The sequence below is a fragment of the Montipora foliosa genome, chromosome 7, assembly GCF_036669935.1.
Source record: "Montipora foliosa isolate CH-2021 chromosome 7, ASM3666993v2, whole genome shotgun sequence".
NCBI classification, from domain to species: domain Eukaryota; kingdom Metazoa; phylum Cnidaria; class Anthozoa; order Scleractinia; family Acroporidae; genus Montipora; species Montipora foliosa.
The window spans coordinates 6020095-6029719 of record NC_090875.1 but is presented as its reverse complement, the minus strand read 5'-3'; the positions used below and the strand labels follow the sequence as shown (position 1 = coordinate 6029719).

Sequence of the window (9625 nt, the reverse complement as noted above, 5' to 3'; positions counted from 1 at the left end):
TAAAACCTGAGAGTAAAAAATTGTCACTGCTTTTCCTCTTAATTTGGCCTGGACAGGAGAGTGTGAAAGAGGGATACTGAAGGGCTGATTTGTGTCATCATCCCTATAACTTTTACAAGATTACTGCGGACAAGCCAGTAAAAAAATTAACCGCAACCCTTTAGGAGCAAACCATTAGAAAAATGATGAAAGTGGGAGTATTCAGTCTGCAGCTTTTTTTTTTCCTTGGAGGTTATACATATTTTATTAATTTTATTTGTAGTTCTTGCCAGTGCATTTTTTCTCTACTCTCAACAGATGTTAGCAGATCTGTATAATAAGCGTCGTAAATTATTACTACAAATTGCACGTTTCAAACCATGGACTGACCATCTTGCTTGGTAATTTATTTTTATCACATACTTATGTAAACGAGGATGCAATTTTATTCGAAAAGAAACAACAAGAACAAAACAACACTTCTCATGCAACAACAGGGACCGCACAGAGGGAGGGGCTGGGGGGGGGGGCTTTAGCAGCCCCCCACTTTTTGCAAGAATAAAAATAAATTAACGAAAGTAACGGAGTGAAAAATAGCAAAAAAATCGTTAATTCGAAAGTGACCAGAGTTACTGGCAAAGAAAACGCGCAGATAAATAGACAGAATGAAGCATTAGTCGTTACAATTGTAAAATAGTTTATAGTTTCAACCTTGATTTTTGAAAGATCATGAGGTTATTGTTTCTCTTGTTATTGTGCATCCTGATTTTAGCTCGATCAACGCGAAGTCTGTCTTTTGATGTCGGCTCGTCGAGCATTCCAATTGCAAGTTTTGTTGAACATGGTCTGTTTGTAAAAACATTTTGTCATCGAAAGTACTTAAACGACAGAATTGTGTATAGCTCTGGTCTTCAAGGAACATTCAATCCTGTGGTTATTACGAACAAAGGAGTGCACATGGTACACGGCAACATAAATACGAACGACGAGACTTCACAAACCACTAGTAATGCAAAAGATTAAGAGATCTCTTAAAATTTCTAATTACTTTTCCAAACAAAATGGAAAACCTTCTTTATCTGGTGAGTAAACTCTGCATAAACTCTGCATAATTTCTGCTACTTTTATTGAATTACTTCCAGTCACTTTTTCATGTGACATAGTTTTTAAAATATTGGTCTAATAATGTTTCATTTACATTCTTCAAAAGAGCCTCCACCCAAAAGAATGTGCGAAACAATTAACTTCACTAGTGAGGTAGAAGCCACAATATCCAGTCAAGAGTTGCAGCCTCCTCCAATCCAACGACAAGTTGATCAGTCGACAGCCAGCAAAGCTGTAGAGGTCAATATAACTGAACCATTCCAACCTGCGGATTTCAACTTTCCAAAAAAGCATTGTGGCAAACAGAATCGCGCATTTCAACCCAACTGGTTTTCGGAATTTCCTTGGCTACACTATAATGAGTAAAGCGATTCTGTGTTGTGTTTCATTTGCATGCAACAAAATGCAAAATCAAATCTTCGAGCTGCCAGAAGTAAGGAAGTCTGCTTTATGGGTTTTCAAACTGGAAAATGGCGTTGGCGTGATTCAAGGAGCATCAAGTGTCTGAATGCCACAAAATAGCCATTGACTATGAAACAAACCTTTCCAGAACTTGCGGAAATGTGTGGGAAATGTCCAGTGATGCAGCAAAAAAGACAATGGAGTCTAACGGTATGTGCTTCATCAAAGTCATTGAGTGTTTGCAGTATCTTGCCCAGCAAGGACAGGTTTTCAGGGTGATACCGATGATGAATTAAACTTTATTCAGTTACTTCAACCAAGAGGGAAAGACCAGCCTCTTCTCTTAAAATGGTTAGAGAGGAAAGAAGACACATACACACGATATTCAAAATGAAGTAATTGCCATCATGGCAAATCATGTCATGCGTGATCTGGTATCGGAAATCAGGGGTGGCTTCTTCTCAATCATATGCGATGAGTACACAGATATCAGTAACAAGGAACAACTAACCATCTACATTCGATGGGTTGACGAAGAGCTAATTAGAGGCCCACGAAGATTTCCTCGGGTTTTACAATGTACCTGACATCAGCGAAGAGATTAAGTGTCGGCTATAAAAGATGTGTTATTAAAACTACAGTTATCATAAGTTAATTGTAGGGGACAATGCTTTGATGGAGCCAGCAACATGATGGGACATAAAACTGGTGTGGCGAAAAGAATCCAGGACCTCCAACCAAAGGCTTATCCTATTCACTGACATGGACACTCATTCAGCTTAAGTGTAAAGGACACCATGAAAAACTGTAAGTTGTTATCAGACACTATGGACACAGCAAAAGAAATCGTTTCCCTCATAACGTTTTCACCAAAACGAGAAAATCTCCTGGGGGAAATAAAAACCTAGAAGGCCCTAAATCTGAAGCCAAGGGCATACTTGGCCTTTGCCCCACTAGATGGACAGTACACGCAAGCTGTTTTCAGCGAATCCTAGACAATTATGCAGCATTTCTTCAGGAGTGGACAATTTCCCTTGATGAGGAACTCCAGTCCGATATACGTGGATCAGGAAGGATCATTGGATGCAAAGCGCAAATGAACACTTTTGACTTCTTCTTCGGGTTGAATTTAGGACAGTGGCTGTTTTCTCACACAGATAACTTATCTAGAACCTTACAGCAAACAAAGATGTCAGCTCTAAGTGGCAAACGAGTAGCTTGTGTTACAAAAGACGTTCTGTAGAAGATGCGAAACGATACGAGCTTCAGATCATTTTATGATGTAGTTTTACTGAAAAGTAAAAGCTCTCCCTCCATGAGTGGACCAATGTTACCAAGGAGAACTCGCACGCCAAGGAGAATTGAAATTGGCACTGGAGAGCCAACATATCCTGTGACCGCACAAGACTTACAGGCGAATATACTTTGAAGCTATTGACTTGATGATGAACGCTATTGACCAGCGGTTTGACCAGCCAAGCTTTGATATGTATGCAAAGATGGAGTCTCAATTTGCAGGACAAATCCGAAGAGCTAAAGTTTATGGAAAAACTGTACAACGATGATGTAAATATTTCAGTGTTAACCGTCCAGATGGAAATTTTACAAGTGCTGCTGAAGGATGGTGATTATTTTTGTTTTCACGACATCATAGTAAAAATTAAAGAGCTACCCAACCCAGAACGGGAAATGATAAAAGAAGTTATCATGTTATGTAAGCTGATTCTCGTAAATCCAGCAACCAGTGCGGCCGGTGAAAGATTCTTATCGACTGCCTGAAGGCTAAAAACATGGCTCTGTTCAAGAATGAAGCAGGAACGATTTAGTAACCTGACAGTTTTAAACATACACAAAGAAAGAACGGACAGGCTTTCCACCATTAACATCACAAACGAATTTACCGACCGCAACACAAACAGAAAATTTGGTTTCAGTGAACCCACATAACCAACAAGATATTATGCATTCTGACCATACCTTGCTGGGAAAGCATAAGTGTGTTCAAAACCAGCTCAAGGCATATGGCCATGTTACTTCAATTTATGTCAAAGTTCTGGGTATTTTTTAAAAGTTAACATTTTTTTTTTCAACAAATGTTAGTCTTCACTGCAATGTAAGTTTTACTGCATGAATATTGCATTTATGTTCTAATTCACTGCGTTCAAATGAACGTAACTTATTTTACGCTTTCAACTCCCTGTATGAACAGACATCAAACTACAGCAGGTTAGGATGGATACTCTTGCTGAGTATACCGAGTTTATTAACTTTCTTTTACAATACCTTGTTATAATAAGTTCACTCATTAATACAGTTCCATGAGATACTATTGAAATAATTCAATACAACAACTCATTACAAATAGTTCCCTCATATAATTGCATGAAATACTATAGAAATAATTCAATACAATAGTTTATTATAATTAGATCCCTCATTACAATTACATGAAATACTAACCGAGAAAAATTTAAATCACCCGACCAGGTGGTGTAGCATATTGAGAAAACTAACATCAATCAAAGGAATGCTACCTACAATTAGGCTAAGTATCAAAGTTGGAAATCACAACCCAAGGAAATCAGTTACCGCCAATCTATTCTGCACATCCTCGTGAATGTACATATCCTTGGCTGTGTCCGTTTTCCAGCGGCCGTGAAGTTTCAATAATCTATCTGAGATAGAGTTTTTACTGTGCTGCACAACTGAGGTAATACCGCCCGACCTTAAACTATGTAATCCAAAACACCTTGCATCATAAACCAATTCGACAAGGCAGGACTTAAAGATCTCCCGGCACCTTGTATAAGACAATCCAGATTTGCGAATAGAATACGAATTTGAACTCCTGTGATAACTTACAGATCTGAACAACGGGAGAGTAGATTTGAAGTCAAGACCAGCTGTTTCAATATATCTGATGTCCAAGTTCACTGGGCAATACTTATTATGGAGGCAATTGATGTATATGATGTTCCCCTCTCGATAAATATCCGTCTTGGAAAGGGGAATGAAAATTGACATGTAGCCACCCACAAATGTTAAATGTGTAGGCAAAATGTTAGAAATCTCATTAAATCTCAAAAAACCAGCAAACCCTACGGTACAAATAGTAGCAATCCTCAAATCCTTTAAGTTAGAACCCGGGGTAGAGTATTTATTGATTACCTGTTTAATAATATCTGCCGTTATGGGCGTCTTCTTGGTGAGCGGTTTGCTTTTGCTTCTCTTGGCAGATTCCACAATAATCCGACAGAGATCATTCTCCAGCGGGTTATTCTCAGGAAAAAGTGTGTGAAGCCATTTAAGGGCAGAGTATGCCAGAATAACAGATGCACTAGACTCAGTTTGTTTGGAGAATTCCAATAAATACATTGCCGCCACTATACTGTCATAAGGCAAATCGACAGTAATGCCATTTTTCTGGGACCAGTTAAAGAACTTTTTTAACTCTGCTAGGTATTTCTTTACTGTAGAATTGGCTCTGGAAGTCAAGACTTGCTTGATAGCCTCTCGTCTGTGTTCCTGTAAAATCACCGGGACTTTGCTCCAGTAAGAGCTTTCTCCAACAATCTAGAAAAGAATACAAATCAAGCAATAACATGAAATACTTCACTGTGATAACTCGCGTCAATGCCTTCATCTCAATGTTAAAGGCCAGTGCCTTATGCAAAACAACTATGGCCAGTGTCATAGTTTGGTATAGGGCTCAAAAGCCTTACGCATACCCAGACAAACTCATAGACTCAGTACTACCTAGGACACACAAACACAGGCCAGTGCCACACGATATTCTATTGATGCTCAAACAATATCAAAACATAGGCCAGCGCCTTAAACTTCATAACAACAAGCCACACTCTGGCACCATCCTGCTATACGATAACGTAATGTTTAAAATCAAGCCGCACCGCCAGTATGGAACCTTTAAAACGTTTAGACCTTAACAACGAATTCAAATTTCGGCCATGCTCTAATACACCGTTTCCAGAGAAAACGCTATAGTCAATGATGCACTGGGCATGCGTTCTACTCAATAGGGGCCAAAAGGCACGGCTAAAGTACCAGTGGCCTTCTGTTTGACAAATAGTGAAGAGTTCTAGAGACGATGCAAACTGGAGGAACAACAAGGCAATTTTCTTGTTGTAAAGGTTGCACGAAAAAATCGATTCCTGTGCAACCCGGCGTCCAAAATCTGGAGAAAAAACGATCTATTTGATGGTTATAGTGATTTGCAAAACAATCTGTTGTATGTGGGCCCCACAAATTTTCCAATAGCACAAAGCACGAATTTGAAATTTGCCAGTCATCCGTGTCTATGATTCGACTAACGAAATCAGCTCTTTCAACCTCGGAAGGAGGAACCCATTGAATATCCAGCAGAATCTTATGTTTGATGCATATTTCGAAGATCCTCAAAGCGAGGGTGTGTAAATCGGTTCTCATACTTCCAACCTCAACTATTTTTGCAGCAGCTTGGCTATCAGTGAACCATTTGACATGCGAGTTTTTTAATACAGTGCAAAAGGACTCAAGCGCAAATTCTATTGCATATAACTCCCTCCACGTGGAGGATTTTCCAGACTCTTCCTCAGTCCACATATTATGACAAATAAACTCGTGATTCAACGCCGTGTGTGCGCCACAGCCAGTTCCGCTGGCGTCAGAGTAAACAAAACAATTAGGCAAACTGTTGCTAAAGCAATATCTTATATTCACATTTTCAAGGTTTACTCTCCAGAAATTAACTTCATCAACGCTATACTGATCAAGTTTAAAAGGTGAGTCCCAATCTTGAGCAGCAACAATAGACATAGAGCAATGTCTAGTCATAATTCTGCAAACATAGCCGACAATGGCTCCTGTGGAAATAATCTTGCCAACGAATGAAGCTAATTGCCTTGCGGACATGACATAGTCATTAATTCTGATAGCTTCAATATGTTTAAATATTTTCCTCAGTCTGCGATCCGTTATGTGAATACAACCCTCCACAGAATTCCAACGTAAACCTAACCATACAATAACTTGGCTCCCAAATACTCTTTTTGCCATTCAGTACAAAACCCGCTAATCCTAAATCTCATTTAACTTTTGAACTTACCACCTTGCAACTTTCGTAGGTATTATCTATTACAAATCCGTCATCCAGAAAAACAGCTATTTTTACTCCTTGGAAGCGCCAATACTTTTCTAATGGACTTACGCATTTAGGAAATATGTAAGGCGCAGTGGAAAGGCCAAAAGGTAAAACAGCAAAAACAAAGTACAGACTGGACTGTGATCCTTGCAAGTTCCAAGAAAAACCTAAATAGGTCTGATGTTCTTCTGCTATTTCTATATGGTGGTACCTGCTCTTGAGATCAAACGAGAACATATATGCACCTTTTTCAAAGTAGCTTAATGCAATTTTGCAATCTTCACATATAAACCGAAATTTCTTAAGACATTTGTTGACATACCTTAAATCGAAAATCAACCTCTTTTTGCCGCAGGGCTGGACTGAAACAGATAAGGGGTTAATGACAAATGGTGGCGCATTCAACTCACGGATACGCACGAGTTAAGAAGCTCTGTGACTGCCTCGCCTACAAAGGAACTATGAACTATAGCAGATCTATTATTATGTAACTGAACAGATGGTGGAGTGTAGATAAAAGGTAACTTGTATCCATCTTGAATAACACTGATAATAAAGCTAGAAGCTCCTATAGCTTTGTAAAAGTTAACATTTTCTCTTAACTTTCCTTTAACACAAGTACTATCATTGATGGGGAATTCGTATTGTTCTTTCACCTGAGCGAGGCTATCGAAAAGTATGTCCTGATCACTTAGCATTGTTTGTTGACGATCCAGGCTGTCCTCCTCCTCCTCCTCCCCTAACATAGAATGATCCTGACGGGTGAGTGCCATAGCTGGGGTAGGATCCTGGGTAGGACCAAGCGGACCACCTACAGTCACGGGCCCAGTGGCCTGTCCTGTTGCATTTAAAGCATCTACTTTGAGCAAAGTCTGCACGGCCTAGTAAAACAAAAAATTAGCGACAAAGAAGTAATAACAAATTAGTGCACCAAGACTAAATATGGGCGGGTGGGCGGTTAAATTGAATACGCGAAGTAAACTTGGTAAACGTGCACGAGAGAGGAATAAGCAAACTGAAAACACTGAATATATAGCAGACTGAACCAATCAGCATTGCCCAGGGGACACGCCTACAGCGTGCAGGCTGATGTAAGGATTGCAGAGATGAAAAGAACTAATTACCATATGTACCAAGAGAAAATACATCAGGTTACATGCATGTACAGTGTATTTCATGCAATTCAGGGCTGTCCTCAAGTGGTGCTCGGTCACCCCTGATGACTTACTTTTTGCCTTTGGGCAACTAGGAAATATTAGTTTTTATTAGTTTTTGCACCAAACTTGTATGCTTTGCGTTCTGGATTTCATGGGTATAGAGATTTTGGGCATCCAACTACTTTTCTTGGAGTACAGCCCTGCGGTTGCTGGTCCATCCAAAATTCGCAAAATTAATAATATCATTTTCCTTTTTCTTTTCCCTTAGGATGCAGGTTTCCAGTTTGTGGTAGTGGGAGAGCCTAGGTCATTTCGAGGCACAATTGCATATCTTTTGTGGAGACAATCTTGGCTCTCAATACATTGGTGGTTTTAAGGAAGGTTCAACAGCTCACAGGCCTTACAGAGAATGTATGGGTGATCAAAACCAAATCAAGGCTAATGTATGTTTCTATCTATAAACCAAAAAATAAAAAGTGCATGGCTATCTCATTACGGAATGTTAGTACATGTGCATGTAAGTGTTGACTCCTCTTATTCATTTTCATTTGTCATCTTTTGTGCAAGTTCAATGAAACAGGCTTCACCTTGAGAACTCAAGAAAGCCATGAAAGGCAATGCAACCAGATTGCTTATGATCACCAGTACTCACAGACTTATGGCATCAACAGCAGGTCAATGCTCAACAACTCCTGATATTTTCATGTGGTTGGTGGTATGCCTCCAGATGCCATGCAATGATATCTTGGAAGGAGTTCTTCACTACAGTACCAAAGAAATGTTGAAAACCAGATTTTTGAAAAGAAACATTTCTCACTTGAGGAGCTTAACAGACGTATTTCCTCCTTTGATTATGGATACCATGATGATTCCAACAAACCGGCAACCATTCAGCGAAGTCGGGTATGTTCAGATACCATGGCTGCAAACAACATGGTAATTGAGGGGTTTTATATCATGACATTATTTGGTCTGGGGCTTCACTTTGTTGTCTCGTTTGCTATCCATTTACAAGTATCTATCTTCCATCTATTCTTCATTTATTCATTTTGTGCTTCATCTTAACTTGTTCAAATTGTTTATTCCTTCATTTATAATGTCACATGTCAATTGGCATTCAGTCAACCCTGTTGTTACCAGATGTGCTTGTTTTTTAATTATAACTAAACAAATGTGGTGCTTAGCAAGGAATGTACCATTGCGAGTTGGTGGCCTTTTTCCAGATGACGATGAACACTGGGATCTTTTCTGTGACATGCTTGAGATCAATCGCATCACCTTTGCACCAACAGTAAGTAAAAATCAAGTAGCCTACTTACAAGTTTTAATTCAGAACCACCATGAGAAATTCAAAGAGTTGTGTCCAGCCTTTTCCATAACACCCAAGATGCATTATTTGATTCATATGCCAAGGACAATGTTGAGGTAACTGATTTTGGTACTCAATGTAGTAAAGAGCATTTAATTATTAAAGATCCGTTCTCATCCTCATGAAATTATCCCTTTTACTGTTGATCATAATAATTATGATCACCATGGACAGCAGGGGCACACATTAAGATCTTGTAGCTGTTATGTATAGGAATTAAACAGCTGTACTAAGCTTGACCCTGCAATGTTAGGATGATACTGTCAAGGGCTTGCTACTACTCATTGTTTCTTGAGTGGCACATTTTAAAGGTTATCAATTGCCGATATTATTGTGTTTTTACCAGAATGGGACCTCTAATAAGAAGATAGTGTATGGCTTTGAGGCAAAGCATCATGAATTCAAACGACTACCAGTGCACTTAGGTAACTTTACAAATTTGCCCTACTCCCTTGCAAAGCGCCATCAAGAAGG

General features: G+C 39.2%; 2 pseudogenes; both read left to right on the top strand.

Moving 5' to 3' along the window:
• Positions 1–1655: 1655 nt before the first annotated feature.
• LOC138009767 (zinc finger MYM-type protein 1-like) lies at positions 1656–3432 on the top strand (annotated as a pseudogene).
• Positions 3433–8195: 4763 nt separating this feature from the next.
• LOC138010313 (uncharacterized) lies at positions 8196–9211 on the top strand (annotated as a pseudogene).
• Positions 9212–9625: the final 414 nt, after the last annotated feature.